The sequence below is a fragment of the Oncorhynchus nerka genome, linkage group LG15 (genome assembly GCF_034236695.1).
Source record: "Oncorhynchus nerka isolate Pitt River linkage group LG15, Oner_Uvic_2.0, whole genome shotgun sequence".
NCBI classification, from domain to species: domain Eukaryota; kingdom Metazoa; phylum Chordata; class Actinopteri; order Salmoniformes; family Salmonidae; genus Oncorhynchus; species Oncorhynchus nerka.
Window position 1 is genome coordinate 33,974,983 of NC_088410.1, and position 18,367 is coordinate 33,993,349.

The 18,367-nt window shown below is 43.9% G+C and overlaps 1 pseudogene; it reads right to left on the reverse strand.

Annotated features, from left to right (window-relative positions):
• LOC115142465 (mitochondrial Rho GTPase 1-A-like) overlaps positions 1-18,349 on the reverse strand; it is a 42,186-nt pseudogene extending 23,837 nt beyond the window's left edge.
• Between the last annotated feature and the right edge of the window lie 18 nt (positions 18,350-18,367).

An 18,367-nucleotide genomic window follows, 5' to 3' on the forward strand; every position in this document is an offset into this window, starting at 1 on the left:
TCACTCAACGTCAACAAAACGAGATGATCGTGGAATTCAGGAAACAGCAGAGGGAGCACCCCCCTATCCACATCGACGGAACAGCGGAGAAGGTGGAAAGCTTCAAGTTCCTCAGCGTACACATCACAGACAACCTGAAATGGTCCACCCACACATACAGTGTTGTGAAGGCGGTGCAACACCTAAAACCCTCACACCCTTTAACAGATGCACATTTGAGAGCATCCTGTCGGGCTGTATCACCACCTGGTACAGCAACTGCACAGCCCTCAATCGCAAGGCTCTACAGAGGGTGGTGCGGTCTGCACAACGCATCACCAGGGGCAAACTACCTGCCCTCCAGGACACCTACAGCACCCGATGTCACAGGAAGGCCAAAAGGATCAAATACAACAACCCCCCGAGCCAATGGCTGTTCACACTGCTACCATCCAGAATGCGAGATCAGTACAGGTGCATCAAAGATGGACCGAGAGACTGAAAAATTGCTTCTCTCTGAAGGCCATCAGACTGTTAAACAGGCATCACTAACACAGAGAGGCTGCTGCCTACATCCAGACTTTAATAAATGGATCACTAGTCAGTTTAATAATGCCACTTTAATAATGTTTACATATCTTGCATGACTCATCTCATATGTATATACTGTATTTTATACCATCTATTGCATCTTGCCTATGCTGCTCGGTCATCACTCATCGATTTATTTATATGTATATATTCTTATTCCATTCCTTTACTTAGATTTGTGTGTATTAGGTAGTTGTTAGATATTGCTGCACTGTCGGAACTAGAAGCACAAGCATTTTCCTACACTCGCAATAACATCTGCTAACCATGTATATGTGACCAATAAAATTTGATTTGAGTGCGTATCTGTCTGTCTGTGCGTTTTCAGGTCGGTCTGTCTGTCTGTGTGTTTTCTGGTCGGTCTGTCTGTGCGTTCTCAAGTCTGTCTGTGTGTGTCTGTATAGATGCCTGCCTGTGTGTGTCTGTATAGATGCCTGCCTGTGTGTGTCTGTATAGATGCCTGCCTGTTTGTGTCTGTATAGATGCCTGCCTGTGTGTGTCTGTAAAGATGCCTGCCTGTGTGTGTCTGTAAAGATGCCTGCCTGTGTGTGTCTGTATAGATGCCTGTCTGTGTGTGTCTGTATAGATGCCTGTCTGTGTGTGTCTGTATAGATGCCTGTCTGTCTGTGCATGCAGTGGTAACCTACGTCCACTGGGACAGGTAGCCCTGGTAGGTGATCCAGCCTTCGTCGTTGGTGCACACCGTGTTGTTGACGTCGAGACCCCAGGGCATGTAAGGGAACACGTCAAACAGGTCCTTCAGCTCCTCTGGGGACAGGGCACAGTCCCGGTCCTGAAAAACACACACCTCACGGGTCATTGGCATCTAGAACATTAAGACACACACTAGCTTGACCACTCAATTTATTGTTCATTCACTGCCAGCAGGGTTTAGAAACGGTTTGACTTTTGTTAGTCTGAAATGTTGGCTCCAAATTCAAATGGCATCATTTACCACAGGAAAGGTCAATACCTTGTCATGTTTGTCGAAGACACTCTGGAGGAAGAGGTAGGCATTGTGATTCAGCTCGGTGGTGCAGTCTGGAGGTATTTTCAACCTGGAGGTACAGTAGAGGTGGGGAACACACACACACACACACACACACACACACACCAGTTAGATGGAGAATCCTGGAAAGATTACGAGATAAATAAGAACACAGATTCAATTATGGTGTCCTCAATGGACGCTCTGCAGGGGGGAGAGAGAGAGACTTGTGGGTAATTGAGGTCAGAGCCAGAAGGGGGATGATGTTAATCCTGACTGTACTGGGGCTTAGTGGCTCGTCTCAATCTGAAAGAAGGGAGGCAGACATCTTTTGTTGTACTGGGTGAAGCCTAAGTGTATTTCTGCATGGGAATCAATGTTGATATTTATTATTACTTATTGGAAGTCTCTAAGGCTCAGATCGTCCCGAGGAACACAAAGGCAATAAAAGCATGATGAACTAAGCACACAGAACAGTCAATATCTGTGCCTGTGGGTAGAGGTAAAGACATGCACACTAATAGGTAGGCCTGGTAATTGCCACGATACAATATTACCACGATACGTATTGCGATTCGATACTGTTTTTATTGCGATTTGATTTTCCAAACATACTGCTCACCATGTTTGCTGCAGAGGGACAAGAAAAAACTAGTTTTGATCAGTCATTGAAAGAAAAAAAAGCGCTGAAAAATTGTCTCCCTATTTAAAAAGAAGATTGAGAACAAGCTATGAAGGAAAAATACTGGAGTCTTGTTGCAGGTACAGGCCACTAGCGTAAAAATAATATTTTACGATATTGTCAAAATGATACAATATTTCATCAATAATAACATACCGATATGAAACTGTATTGATTTCCCCTCCCCATCACTAATATGGGAAATAATTTGTTGGGGTATGGGTGTAGAAGAAGACAGTACACCCTGGAGGAACAGGTTGTAGTGGACCTGCAGAAACAGGCACCCACTCCCAACAGGTAGTCCTGGTGGAGTTCCAGGTCGTCGTCGTAGCCGAACCTCCTGAGGACCGTCCAGGTGGTCTCATGTCTCCCCCTCTGGATGAAGAGGGTGTGGAGGAACAGGAACCCTGAGGACCACCACCATGATATAGGTCAACTACAGTGTGTGTTCGGAATGTGGAATATGGGACATTATTCAAACATACCCCAACATACCCCAACATGGTGCTTCAGAAAGGTGCGACTAGTTTTATAAGAAATGCAGGACTGAGATGTCAAAGAAACAGAAAAGGACACACATTTGGATCAACAGGAAGTTCATTGTCTTCGCTCCCTCCCTTTGTCAATAGAGCATACCTTTAAGGGTGAGGCCGTTGTCACACACACCGTCGATCACATTCTTCCTCACAACGTTCTTCACATCCTCCAGAGCCTGAGACGCCAGTGGGGCATTGATGCATGTCCTCTGCACACGCACACACACACAAACACATCCCCAAAGCTGACAAGGAAAACACTGAAATAACTATTTGAACCCTTCACCTGAAAGGAAAAGGGCTAGTGAACTTGTTAGTGCACTTGTTCTGCTGTAGGAGTCAGAGTCACAGAGTTGAAAACTCACCTGGAAGAAGTTGAGCTCGTTATCATTGAGAATCCCATCGTTGTCCAGGTCTGACACCTTGAAGATGCGAGTCAGCGCTTTGATGCAAGCAGGCTTCATCTGGGAATCAAGTCCAATCAACAGTATAATGACACAGTTGGCCTCAAACTAAATGTGAGACTTTATGAACAATTCTTATTCTGTAACATTCTGTCAACAGGGCATCTTCACTCTTTACCCGTTTCTCCTCTGGACAGTATAAAGGGCCAGTGGGGTGCAGGACAGCCTTTTGGGCGTAGTAAACTCAGATATGTTCTTTAGGTTCTTTGCTGAACACTAAAAAAATAAAGTTACGGAAATACAGAAAGAAGAACATACAAAATATGAATTTCATTCATCCTGAACTAATATTTACCAACATACCAAAAAAACAACAACGCAGTTCCTGTGCAGAACTAAAATACTTAAAGCTGGAATCTTTAAAATTGTGAAAACAGCCACGTCCATTTGGGATATTACAACAACAAAGAAGTTACTGCAAACAACGAACATTGCAAGCTGCTCGACGCACCTCACCTCTGTTTCGTCCACAAAACAATAACAAAGGTGCTGAGATGAGGATTCTATCTTTAAGCCGTGCACGGCAAACTCCCTCTCTTTCCACTAGATGGGTCAGGAAAGTGAGAGTTGTTTACAGTAGAGTATAGTAGTGTTCAAGATCGGTCTCCATAGTGACCTGGCTGGCTGGGGCCTGGGAGGATCTACCAGCCGGGGATTGGTCTGAGGGATAAGCCAATACTAATTAGACAGTCTGTGAAACATGGAGGAGTTAGCAGCCAAGCTGAACTGTGGACATGCCTCTATGGCTAGCTGGGTGGAGGAGAGCCATGGGGGTCAAACTCCAGGCTTGATTGGATCAGTTTGATTGTCAAGTCTGTTTCCTTCAATTGACAATCAAACGTATCCATAGTACACCTCTAGGACGAGGAGCACACACACGCACATTGACACGCAACCTGTCCATTAGGCTTAATATTTCTCGAAAAATGCATGTACACTCACATACCGACTTGAGCAAGCTATAGAAATCCCTTAGCAATAGCTCCATTAAGAGTCTAGACTGAAACCAATACCAAACTGACCCGTGTGTCACGCTAAACACATGATTGACCCATGGAATTCCCACCATGAGAAAAATAGCATGAAGCGTGTCTGGGTGAAGGTCATACTCATAAATAATGCCCAACATTGGTTTTATAGCTTAAGTGCATATACAGTAAACAAGCACAACATATAGTCTTAGTGAGTCCATACAAAGACTATATACACTGTCACCCTGCATGATGACGGTAAAAGCTACATATATAGAGAATGTCAAGCTGGGACCAGCTTTAAACCCTACAGATTTAGATTTACAACATGTAATCTTTGTAGGCTGTATAGCAGCACACCAAAAGCTGTAGAAGAAGGACGGCTACAATATAGGCACCACCCCTACTATACATCTTTAATAGATACTAGAACTGTTCAAGCCACTCTTTAAACAGTTGATTGATTTATCGTCAGTGCAGCCCCTGTGCTACATCTGAAGGTGTATCACTCCTCTGTAAGAGCAATAAGTGCAGTGGTGTGAAATACTTCAGTAAAAATAAAGTACTACTTAAGTCGTTTTCTTGAGTTATCTGTACTTTACTATTTATATTTTTTTACTACTTTTACTTCACTACATTCCTAAGGAAAACAATGTACATACAGTTGAAGTCGGAACTTTACATACACCTTAGCCAAATACATTTAAACTCAGTTTCACAATTCCTGACATTTAATCCAAGTAAAAATTCCATGTCTTAGGTCAGTTAGGATCACCACTTTATTTTATGAATGTGAAATGTCAGAATAATAGTAGAGAGAATGATTTATTTCAGCTTTTCTTTCTTTCATCACATTCCCAGTGGGTCAGAAGTTTACATACACTCAATTAGTATTTGGTAGCGTTGCCTTAGTTTAACTTGGGTCAATTGCTTCGGGGAACCTTCCACAAGCTTCCCTCAATAATTTGGGTGAGTTTTAGCCCATTCCTCCTGACAGTTCTGGTGTAACTGAGTCAGGTTTGTAGGCCTCCTTGCTCACACACGCTTTTTCAGTTCTGCCCACAAATTGTCTATATGATTGAGGTCAGGGCTTTGTGATGGCCACTCCAATACCTTGACTTTGTTGTCCTTAAGCCATTTTGCCACAACGCATGCTTGGGGTCATTGTCCATTTGGAAGACCCATTTGCGACCAAGCTTTAACTTCCTGATTGATGTCTTGAGATGTTGCTTCAATATATCCACATAATTTCCCTACCTCATGATGCCATCTATTTTGTGAAGTGCACCAGTCCCTCCTGCAGCAAAGCACCCCCACATCATGATGCTGCCACCCCCGTGCTTCACGTTTGGGATGGTGTTCTTCGACTTGCAAGAATCCCCCTTTCTCCTCCAAACATAACGATGCTCATTATGGCCAAACAGTTCTATTTATGTTTTTATCAGACCAGAGGACATTTCTCCAAAAAGTACAATCTTTGTCCCCATGTGCAGTTGCAAATCGTAGTCTGGCTTTTTTGTGGCGGTTTTGGAGCAGTGGTTTCTTCCTTGCTGAATGGCCTTTCAGGTTATGTCGATATAAGACAAATTTTACTGTGGATATAGATACATTTGTACCTGTTTCCTCCAGCATCTTCACAAGGTCATTTGCTGTTGTTCTGGGATTGATTTTGTACTTTTCTGACCAAAGTATGTTCATCTCGAGGATACATTATGCGTCTCCTTCCTGAGAGGTATGATGACTGCGTGGTACCATGGTGTTTATACTTGCGTACTATTGTTTGTACAGATGAACGTTGTACCTTCAGGCATTTGGAAATTGTGGAGGTCTACAATTTTTTTCTGAGGTCTGATTCTGTCTGATTTCTTTTGATTTTCCCATAATGTCAAGCAAAGAGGCACTGCGTTTGAAGGTAGGCCTTGAAATACATCCACAGGTACACCTCCAATTGACTCAAATGATGTCAATTAGCAGAAGCTTCTAAAGCCATGACATCATTTTCTGGAAAGCTGTTTAAAAGGCACAGTCAACTTAGTGTTTGTAAACTTCTGACCCACTGGAATTGTGATACAGTGAAATAATCTGTTAGTAAACAATTGTTGGCAAAATTACTTGTGTCATGCACAAAGTAGATGTTTTAACCGACTATAGTTTGCTAACAAGAAATTTGAGGAGTGGTTGTAGTTTTAATGACTCGAACCAAAAAGTGTACGTAAACTTCCGACTTCAACTATACTTTTTACTCCATACATTTTCCATGACACCCAAAAGTACTCGTTACATTTTGAATGCTTAGCAGGACAGGAAAATGGTCTAATTCACACCCTAATACCTGGTCATCCTGACAGCCTCTAATCTGGCGGACTCACTAAACAAACATTCTTTGTTAATAAATTATGCCCGAGTGTTGGAGTGTGCCTCTGGCTATCCGTAAATTAAGAAAACAAAAAAACGGTGCCATCTGGTTTGCTTAATATAAGGAATTAGAAATTGTTTACTTTTGATAATCTAGTATATTTAAAACTAAATAATTTTAGACTTTTACTCAAGTAGTATTTTACTGGGTGACTTTCACTATTACTTGAGTCATTTTCTATGAAGGCATCTTTACTTTTACTCAAGTATAACAATTGGGTACTTTTTTTCGAGTGGTGCACAATAGGATTGCCTTGCAGTTCTCCAGCTGTATCCACTGAAAGCGCGCGAGGTTCAAGTCACAAGGGCAGGGGGCACGGGATGGGCCGCAGAGCCACGCAAAGAAGACGGACCTAGCCCATGGGGAAGGGAGGAGGAGGGGGGGGCGTGGACCCCCAACCCGCCCCACTGGGTAGCACAGAGCAACACCTTAAGGGGCATTGCACTAATAATAGCCCTGATAGTTTTGGTTATCCTGACCTGGACACCATGTACAGTATTATAATAGTCCATTATGGACTGTTGGCAGGACAATATACCGTTACCAACACCTCTCTGTGTTGGTGGCGCAGCTGTCTAAGACACTGCATGGCAAAATGCTCTTAGTGGGACCTTTATTTAACTCGGCAAGTCAGTTAAGAACAAATTCTTATTTACAAGAACAGCTTTCTCCTTCCTCCCCGTCGGGGAATTGAACCCCGGTCTCCCATGCGCCCGTACGACAAAGGGATTCTTCAGCTAAATAGCCCAGTACTGTAGCCGACCGTCACGTTGTACAGAGCCATATTTTCCGTTCCATCCTAATGGAAACCCAGAGGGTTTTTCGTTTTTCTTGGAATAGAAACACCATAATATGAATCAAATTATTTTAGCAAAATGTATTAAAATCAGTCCCATATGCCATGTTCTTACAAAAAAAGGGTTTGAATTCTCTAATACAGCCACTATTGAAGGCTATCAAATGCTTCTCAAAGATGCCCTCTGGTGGTCAAACTAGCACTAACTAGCATTAATGGTACCAGTGATTAAATAACGTGCCATAGAATTCTGCAGCACCACACAAGCTGTGCCGCAGTACGCTGCAACTTTTAAAGGACGAACCACTGTAGGTCAGTGGCTTTTAGCCAGCAGCCTCTATGCAATATCTGGTGATGCATCACTACTCTGGGTAGTGAAGTCACGGTGCTACAACACAGTGGGTGACTCAGTACAGAAGCCCTCTGGCAGTCTCACCTCCACACATGTCTCTATCTCAGTGTACTGGTTCATGACGGGCAGGATGGTCTCCATGCTGCTGTGTTCCACCAGGTCAGACTTGTTCTCGACCAGGATGACAGGAACCCTATAGGGGGAGGGGAGGACAGAGAGAAAGGTTGTAAATGGTTGATTGGATTGCTTTTAAATAGAGTTATTTACTAGGTCTTAAAGCTGTACATTCAGGGCTGTTTTCCCAATCCAGACATCAAATCATGCAATTGTAGTGTGTGAAAGTTTTTTATTCTGGTGAAGTATTCCTCGGAAAATAAATATATTTGATCTCAATTGCACTTCCTGGAAATAATATTATCAAGTGGCGGGCCTGCGTGCATGAAGCTAGGCTCATCATGACTTGTTGTACTTCTAGACTGCTGTTCTACTGAGAAAATGTGTACATTTACTGAAATTACTCTCGTTGTGAAAAGCGTGGACTTGTGTCTATGACTCGTGCCCATCTCTTTCAAAACTTTAGGAAAGCATCCATGTATATATCATCAATTTAGGAGAAAACATATTCATGTAACTTCAAGTAGAGTGCCTTTTACAGTGACCCAGTTGGGTGAACCCTGGTAGTGGTTGAGTATTGCAACACACATACCACATTGAATACCCACTACCACACTGCAACAAACCCCATACTCTTCATGTCATAGGTCATTAAGACGATAGCGTAACCATTGCAAAGCTCATACAGGAACTGGGCCACATACGAACCACCCATAAGAACCACAACTAAACCTAGACTGTATCCCTCACCTGCTGTCCTTGTCTGTGTTGTCATTTATAAGTGGAATTCAATGGCTGGTCACCTAAAGGGAAACAAGATGGTGAAGATACAAAAAGCAAACATGAGTGTGAACTGGCTGATATCAAAACAATGTGCATACAGTACTTCAAGAAAACACAAATACAATTAAATAGCCTAGGCTATGTCAAGTACTATGACTAAACTCACCTTCTCAATGGACTTCTTGTTGTTGACGGCGTACACTATGCAAATCAGGCGTACACTATGCAAATCAGGCGTACACTATGCAAATCACATTGGCCTGTAAAGGGAGCGACAGCCATGACAATCTGGACTCGGCAGCACTCTCAAACCTCGACACACATCTTTCTACAATACTGGACATTGATTCTAATATTACCTTTGATATCTCTGAAGAGAACTGCTCATCTGTTTGTTCCGCCTCTGTGCATGTTAAAACATGCAGTGCGTGAACAACAGGACAGTATTAGTGTAGTAGTTCAGTGTGGCTTGAATGTACAGTAACATGCGTATCCATGGTTGGCATAGTACAACAGATGTATGGTACACATTATATAGCTACACTGTTAGTACAGTTACAGTACCTGAGTAGTCTACTATGTGTGTAGGAACTCTCTCTGGGGTGACGTCTGCCGGTATGGTGATCTCTTCAGCCCGGTAGGGCACCTGTTACAAGGAACCAACCAAGGATGACCATCATAAAGAGACACCAATGGGATACTCAAAACGGACATTCTACATACAGTTGAAGTCGGAAGTTCACATACACTTAGGTTGAAGTCATTAAAACTCGTTTTTCAACCACTCCACACATTTCTTGTCAACAAACTATAGTTGTGGCAAGTTGGATGACAAGAATGACACAAGTCATTTTTACAACAATTGTTTACAGAGAGATTATTTCCCTGTATCACAATTCCAGTGGGTCAGAAGTTTGCATACACTAAGTTGACTGTGCCTTTAAACAGCTTGGAAAATTCCAGAAAATTATGTCAGGGTTTTAGAAGCTTCTGATGGAAGCGTACCTGTGGATCTATTTCAAGGCCTACCTTCAAACTCACTGCCTCTTTCCTTGACATCATGGCAACATATAAAGAAATCAGCATAGACCTCAGAAAAAAAATTGTAGACCACAAGTCTGGTTCATCCTTGGGATCAATTTCCAAATGCCTGAAGGTACCAAGTTCATCTGTACAAACAATAGTACGCAAGTATAAACACCGTGGTACCACGCAGCCGTCATACCGCTCAGGAAGGAGACGCGTTCTGTCTCCTAGAGATGAACGTACTTTGGTGCGAAAAGTGCAAATGAATCCCAGAAAAACAGGAAAGGACCTTGTGAAGATGCTGAAGGAAACAGGTACAAAAGTATCTATATCCACAGTAAAACGAGTCCTATATATAACCTGAAAGGCTGCTCAGTAAGGAAGAAGCCACGGCTCCAAAACCACCATAAAAAAAGCCAGACTACGGTTTGCAACTGCACATGGGGACAAACATCATACTTTTTGGAGAAATGTCCTCTGGTCTGATGAAACAAAACTAGAACTGTTTGGCCATAATGACCATCGTTATGTTTGGAGGAAAAAGGGGAGGCTTGCAAGCAGAAGAACACCATCCCAACCCTGAAGCAAGGGGGTGGCAGCATCATGTTGTGGGGGTGCTTTGCTGCAGGAGGGACTGGTGCACTTCACAAAATAGATGGCATCATGAGGGAGAAAAATTTGGTGGATATATTGAAGCAACATCTCAAGAAATCAGTCAGGCAGTTAAAGCTTGGTCGCAAATGGGTCTTCCAAATGGACAATGACCCCAAGCATACTTCCAAAGTTGTGGCAAAATGGCGTAAGGACTTGGGAGTAGCCATCACAAAGCCCTGACCTCAATCCCATAGAAACTTTGTGGGCAGAACTGAAAAAGCGTGTGCGAGCAAGGAGGCCTACAAACCTGACTCAGTTACACCAGCTCTGTCAGGAGGAATGGGACAAAATTCACCCAGCTTATTGTGGGAAGCTTGTGGAAGGCTACCTGAAATGTTTGACCCAAGTTAAACAATTAAAGGCAATACTACCAAATACTAATTGAGTGTATGAAAACGTATGACCCACTGGGAATGTGATGAAAGTTAAAATAAATTTTCGCTTGACCCTATCCCCTCCTCTCTTCTCCAGCCCATTTCCGGAGACCTCCTCCCTTACCTCACCTCGCTCATCAACTCATCCCTGACCGCTGGCTACGTCCCTTCAGTCTTCAAGAGAGCGAGAGTTGCACCCCTTCTGAAAAAACCTACACTCGATCCCTCCGATGTCAACAACTACAGACCAGTATCCCTTCTTTCTTTTCTCTCCAAAACTCTTGAACGTGCCGTCCTTGGCCAGCTCTCCCGCTATCTCTCTCAGAATGACCTTCTTGATCCAAATCAGTCAGGTTTCAAGACTAGTCATTCAACTGAGACTGCTCTTCTCTGTATCACGGAGGCGCTCCGCACTGCTAAAGCTAACTCTCTCTCCTCTGCTCTCATCCTTCTAGACCTATCGGCTGCCTTCGATACTGTGAACCATCAGATCCTCCTCTCCACCCTCTCCGAGTTGGGCATCTCCGGCGCGGCCCACGCTTGGATTGCGTCCTACCTGACAGGTCGCTCCTACCAGGTGGCGTGGCGAGAATCCGTCTCCACACCACGTGCTCTCACCACTGGTGTCCCCCAGGGCTCTGTTCTAGGCCCTCTCCTATTCTCGCTATACACCAAGTCACTTGGCTCCGTCATAACCTCACATGGTCTCTCCTATCATTGCTATGCAGACGACACACAATTAATCTTCTCCTTTCCCCCTTCTGATGACCAGGTGGCGAATCGCATCTCTGCATGTCTGGCAGACATATCCGTGTGGATGACGGATCACCACCTCAAGCTGAACCTCGGCAAGACGGAGCTGCTCTTCCTCCCGGGAAGGACTGCCCGTTCCATGATCTCGCCATCACGGTTGACAACTCCATTGTGTCCTCCTCCCAGAGCGCTAAGAACCTTGGCGTGATCCTGGACAACACCCTGTCGTTCTCAACTAACATCAAGGCGGTGGCCCGTTCCTGTAGGTTCATGCTCTACAACATCCGCAGAGTACGACCCTGCCTCACACAGGAAGCGGCGCAGGTCCTAATCCAGGCACTTGTCATCTCCCGTCTGGATTACTGCAACTCGCTGTTGGCTGGGCTCCCTGCCTGTGCCATTAAACCCCTACAACTCATCCAGAACGCCGCAGCCCGTCTGGTGTTCAACCTTCCCAAGTTCTCTCACGTCACCCCGCTCCTCCGCTCCCTCCACTGGCTTCCAGTTGAAGCTCGCATCCGCTACAAGACCATGGTGCTTGCCTACGGAGCTGTGAGGGGAACGGCACCTCAGTACCTCCAGGCTCTGATCAGGCCCTACACCCAAACAAGGGCACTGCGTTCATCCACCTCTGGCCTGCTCGCCTCCCTACCACTGAGGAAGTACAGTTCCCGCTCAGCCCAGTCAAAACTGTTCGCTGCTCTGGCCCCCCAATGGTGGAACAAACTCCCTCACGACGCCAGGACAGCGGAGTCAATCACCACCTTCCGGAGACACCTGAAACCCCACCTCTTTAAGGAATACCTAGGATAGGATAAAGTAATCCCTCTCACCCCCACTCCCCCTGAAAAGATTTAGATGCACTACTGTTCCACTGGAGGTCATAAGGTGAATGCACCAATTTGTAAGTCGCTCTGGATAAGAGCGTCTGCTAAATGACTTAAATGTTAAATGTAAATAATTCTCCCTACTATTATTCTGACATTTCACATAAAATAAAAGTGATGATCCTAACTGACCTAAAACAGGGATTTTTTTACTAGGATTAAATGTCAGGAATTGTGAAAAACTGAGTTTAAATGTATTTGGCTAAGGTGTAAGTAAACTTCCAACTTCAACTGTAGGTAATGCATGTATTATAACTGTTTATTAGTATTACTGCTGATCATCAAGATGTGCATCTCCCACGGGGAGTTAACAGTCTACCCGATACAATTCAAAGCACTCTCAGTTTGAGAAAAGTGCTTCATAGGCTGAATAGACATTATTAAATCTATTTACTAAACACAGAGGTTCCAGGAAGCTTTTTTACGTACCACCTGTGGGAACTCCTCGCTGACCAGCGACATGATCAGGGAAGTCTTCCCCACCTTGGCTGTTGGAAAAAATACAAAGAGGATGTCATACTGGCTCAGTGTCACGCCTGGCAATGAGACTCTTCTCCATTCTAGAATTGACAGAGGAAAAGGCTATTTGCTCAGCCTCACTTTCTATTGCATTGTTATATGTACGTAAAGTAACTGTTTTAGAAGTGCAGCCTGTCATGCATTGTTTCTCTGCACATTTCTACCATCAGATGGCAAGCCTCTTTATGCTTTGTACAAATTGGCAGTCTGTCTCTGTGCTTCACACACACGGTGAGATAGTGATGCTGCGGCAGTGAAATATTCTATCCCTCATCTCCTACACCAAGTTGCCTCCCAAATCTAAGACATGAGCATTGGCTCTAAGCCCATTCGTGGCCAGACAGAGCGACTTGACAGCTTACTAAATCACAATTGGGCTTTGCTTTAGAAGGGAAGAGAATTGAATTTGGCAAATGTGAAAGATAGTGCCCTGGGTCGCTGTATAAACAAAACAGCCCTTGAATTTTTCCATATCGTTACAAAAATGTCTTAAACCCCCCCGCTCAATCTACAAATAATACCCAATAATGACAAAGCAAAAACAGGTATATAAATGTTTGCAAATTTATTACAAATTTAATGTCATTTTTTAAATTACAAATTTAAAAAATGACATAATACATTTACATATTCCGACCCTTTATTCAGTACTATGTTGAAGCACCTTTGGCAGCGACTACAGCCTCAAGTCTTGGCACACTTGTATTTGGGGAATTTCTCCAATTCTTCTCTGCAGATCCTCTCAAGCTCTGTCAGGTTGGATGGGGAGTGTTGCTGCACATCTATTTTCAGGTCTCTCCAGAGATATTTGATTGGGTTCAAGTCCGGACTCTGGCTGGGTCACTCAAGGACATTCAGAGACTTGTCCCAAAGCCACTCCTGTGTGGTCTTGGCTGTGTGCTTAGGGTCGTTGTCCTGTTGGAAGGTGAAACATCGTCCCAGTCTGAGGTCCTGAGCACGTTTTCATCAAGGATCGCTCTGTACTTTGCTCCGGTCATTTTCGCCTAGATCCTGACTAGTCTCCCATACCCTGCTGCTGAAAACCATCCCCACAGCATGATGCTTCCACTACCGTGCTTCACCGTAGGGATGGTGCCTCCCTGACCAAGGTTTCCCTACCAAGGCCCTTCTCCCCCGATTGCTCAGTTTGGCCAGGCGGCCAGCCCTAGGAAGAGTCTTGGTGGTTCCAAACTTCTTCCATTTAAGAATGATGGAGGCCACTGTGTTCTTGGAGACAGTCAATGCTGCAGAAATGTTTTGGTAACTTTCCTCAGATCTGTGCCTCAACACAATCCTGTCTCAGAGCTCTACGGACAATTCCTTTGACCTCATGGCTTGGTTTTTGCTCTGTCATGCACTGTCAACTGTGGGACCTCATATAGACAGATGTGTGCCTTTCCAAATCATGTCCAATCAATTGCATTTAACACAAGCGGACTCCAATCAAGTTGTAGCAACATCAAGGATAATCAATGGAAATAGGATGCACCTGAGCTCTATTTCGAGTCTCATAGCAAAAGGGTCTGAATAGTTATGTAAATAAGGTATGTTTTTTAACTTTTTATAAATTTGCAAACATTTCTAAAAACCTGTTTTCGTTTTGTCATTATGGGGTATTGTGTGGAGATTGCTGAGGATTTATTTAATCCATTTTAGAATAAGGCTGTAACGTAACAAAACGTGGAAAAAGTCAAGGGGTCTTAATACTTTCCAAACGCACTGTATAAGAAACCCTGTTATAAGAGAGAAGTATGTGCCAAAAGTATGTGGACGCCTGCTTTTCGAACATATCACTCCAAAGTCATTCCCTCTGCTGCTATAACAGCCTCCACTCTTCTGGGAATGCTTTCCACTAGATGTTGGGACATTGCTGCAGGGACTTGCTTCCATTCAGCCACAAGCGCATTAGTGTTCGAGGTCAGGGCTCTGTACAGGCCAGTCAAGTTCTTCCACACAGGGCCATATGCGGCCTGCGACCTGATTCAATAGGGCCCGCGGAATTATGCTCAGATCACATAAAGAATTTGCGATAGTAAAGTTTTGAAAAACATTTATTCAAATTAAAAGCCCAATGAATACTCGCCTTTGTGTAATGATTTAACACCCATCACTTGTGGAACATTTATTTTTTGAAGGCACGTATAAATAACAACTGCACGAGGACAGACAGTGACTGACAGGCTGACACGTCACAGTTACAAATAATAGCTAGCTAGAAATTGAGCAGAAATGTGTTTTTCAAAGAAAAGGAAAGTAGACAATGAATGTAGGGTGTTTTTAGGTATTTTTGCACATCAGATGTACAGCCTAGTCACAGCCTTCAAGGGAAATGTATCCTCCTGACCCGCCAAGTAGAAGCCAACAATCTCACCCACCTTCCGACACTAATAGTCTGTTCCCTATCAGATGGAGAAGTATACATCGCTGCTACGTGCTTTGAACGGTGAGTTCTCGTCATTTAGAGGATTTCAAAGAGTTGGAAAATGACATGCTGTTGGTTTCCTCTCCTTTCACCTTCAATGTGGATAACGCTCCCACTGACCTGCAACTTGAGTTTACCGATCTTCAGTCTGATGCAGTGATTGGAGAACTATTCAAAACAATGTCACTGATGAGGTTCTACGCATCTCGCTTAACAAAACTTTCCAAAGATTAGGAGTCATGCTCAGAAGATGTTTGTACTGTTTGGGTCAACCTATGCATGTGAACAGACATTTTCAGTGATGAATTATAACAAGTCAAGGCACAGATCATCTCTTACTGACTCTCTCTGCAATCCTGCGCAAAGCAACATCAGAAACTACACCTGACTTCACTGCTCTAGTCAATGCCCATCAGAGACTTCACCCCTCACACTGATTGAGTAGTTTAAATGCAATGTTGAGCTCTCAATTTCTTGTGTTTTTGTGCATACCCGTTAACAAGAGTTCTGTCCGTGGTGCTGAATGCACAGTGTACTTTTCCCTCCGTGTAGTTCATTGCATGTTTAATAATGAAAATACCTACCAAAAGGAGAACATGAATGTGGTTCATTTCTGTGCATGTTTAAAAAGTTAAGTAGCATGTCTGGATATGATTTACAGTAGATATCTGTAAACACAGTCATACACATGATGTATAATCCTGTAATATGATTCTGGCATGCAATGGCAAAAATATATTCTAATGTGGCCCTCCATGGAAAATAATTGCCCAGGCCTGGTCTAGAATGCAATTTTATGCTGTAGCGTTAAGATTTCCCTTCACTGGAAGTAAGGGGTCTAGCCCGAACCATAAAAACAGCCCCCGATCATTATTCCTCCCCAACAAAACTTTACAGTTGGCACTATGCATTCGGGCAGGTAGCGTTCTCCTGGCATCTGCCAAACCCAGGTTTGACCGTCGGACTGCCAGATGGTGAAGCGTGATTTATCACTCCAGAGAAGGCGTTTCCACTGCTCCATAGTCCAACGGCGGCAAACTTAACACCATTCTAGTCGACGCTTGGCATTGTGCATGGTGATCTTAGGCTTGGCTGCTCGGCCATGGAAACCCATTTCATGAAGCTCCCGACAAACAGTTATTGTGCTGACGTTGCTTCCAGAGGCAGTTTGGAACTTGGTAGTGAGTGTTGCAACTGAGGACAGACGATTTTTACGCGCTTCAGCCCTCGGCGGCCTCGATTGCATGGCTGTGTGCTTGATTTTATTCACCTGTCAGCAAAGGGTGTGGCTGAAATAGCCAAATCCACTCATTTGAAGTGGTGTCCATATACACTTCATGGCCAAAAGTATATTTGAAGTGGACAGGTGCTACCTAGGTGAGAGAGTGAATGTTTTGAACACATTAACTAAAGCTGACATTTAGCTAGGGCAAACTGAATTTTTATTTCACCTTTATTTAACAGATAGGCCAGTTGAGAACAAGTTCTCATTTACAACTGCGACCCGGCCAAGATAAAGCAAAGCAGTGCGACAAAAACAACAGAGTTACACATAAACAAACGTACAGTCAATAACACAGTAGAAAAATATATGTACAGTGTGTGCAAATGTAGAAGAGTAGGGAGGTAAGGCAATAAATAGGCCATAGAGGTGAAATAATTACAATTTAGCATTAACACTGGAGTGATAGATGTGCAGATGATGATGTGCAAGTAGAGATACTGGGGTGCAAAAGAGCAAGAAGATAAATAATATGGGGATGAGGTAGTAGGGTGTGCTCTTTACAGATTGGTTTGTTCCAATCATTGGCAGCAGAGAATTGGAAGGAAAGGCGGTCAAAGGAAGTGTTGGCTTTGGGGATGACCAGTGAAATAGACCTGCTGGAGCGCGTGCTACGTGTGGGTGTTGCTATGGTGACCAGTGAGCTGAGATAAGGCAGGGCTTTACCTAGCAAAGACTTACAGATGACCTGGAACCAGTGGGTTTGGCGACGAATATGTAGAGGACCAGCCAACGAGAGCATACAGGTCGTAGTGGTGGGTAGTACATGGGGCTTTGGTGACAAAACGGATGGCACTGTGATAGACTGCATCCAATTTGCTGAGTAGAGTGTTGGAGGCTATTTTGTAAATGACATCGCCGAAGTCAAGGATCGGTAGGATAGTCGGTTTTACGAGGGTATGTTTGGCAGCATGAGTGAAGGAGGCTTTGTTGCGAAATAGGAAGCCGATTCTAGATTGCTTAGATATCAACGGCTTCCTTAGATAAAGGCAAACCATGCATTGATATGACAAACTGCCTGTCCGCATTACTTGTTTGTCAACCTCACAGCAGATGGTAAATAGCCAATGTCACTTGGGCCTAAACATCAAATTGTTAAGGATACTAGCTAAATAGCCATGTTATGACACTACTAGCTGAGTAGTGTGTAGTGTAGTTAACATCATGGTGTGTGTATGTGGTAGTGTAACGTTAGCTATAAAACTGGATGAACCTAGTGGAACACAGCTAGCTAGATAACGTTATTCCTCCGAGTCCTTTCATCAGCATTACTCGCTCCTCCAGCTGGCTGTCATGCATGCAGGTTCGAGCTTGACAGTAAAACAGAACTACGGAGTAGACCAAAACAAATCCACTTACGCTCTCCCACCGGTAATATTCTGACGTCCTTCCGCATCTTCACCACTGCTGAAGACCAAATCTGCAAATGCGTTCATGAAATCATTTATGTTCTCGTGTGGTTTAATACAGCCAGCGTTCCGCTATGTGGCCTGGCTTACGTTTGCATTTTCCCAGTTGCGCTTCACCAACATAAACCTAACTGACATTTAGTTCGTAGTAAATGCCTAACTGACATTTAGTTCGTAGTAAATGCCCTGGACCCAAACGGGTCCTTTGAAAGAGTTAACCTCTCAGACATAAAGCGTAGCTGCTGAGGTTGACATTTATATTATTAGTCATTCGTCTGCACACAAACTTGAATGTTACGACCGCGCAAGCTAGCCTGAACATGAAATTACTTCCCGCCTCCAACGAGGCGAGCGAGGAGACAAATATTG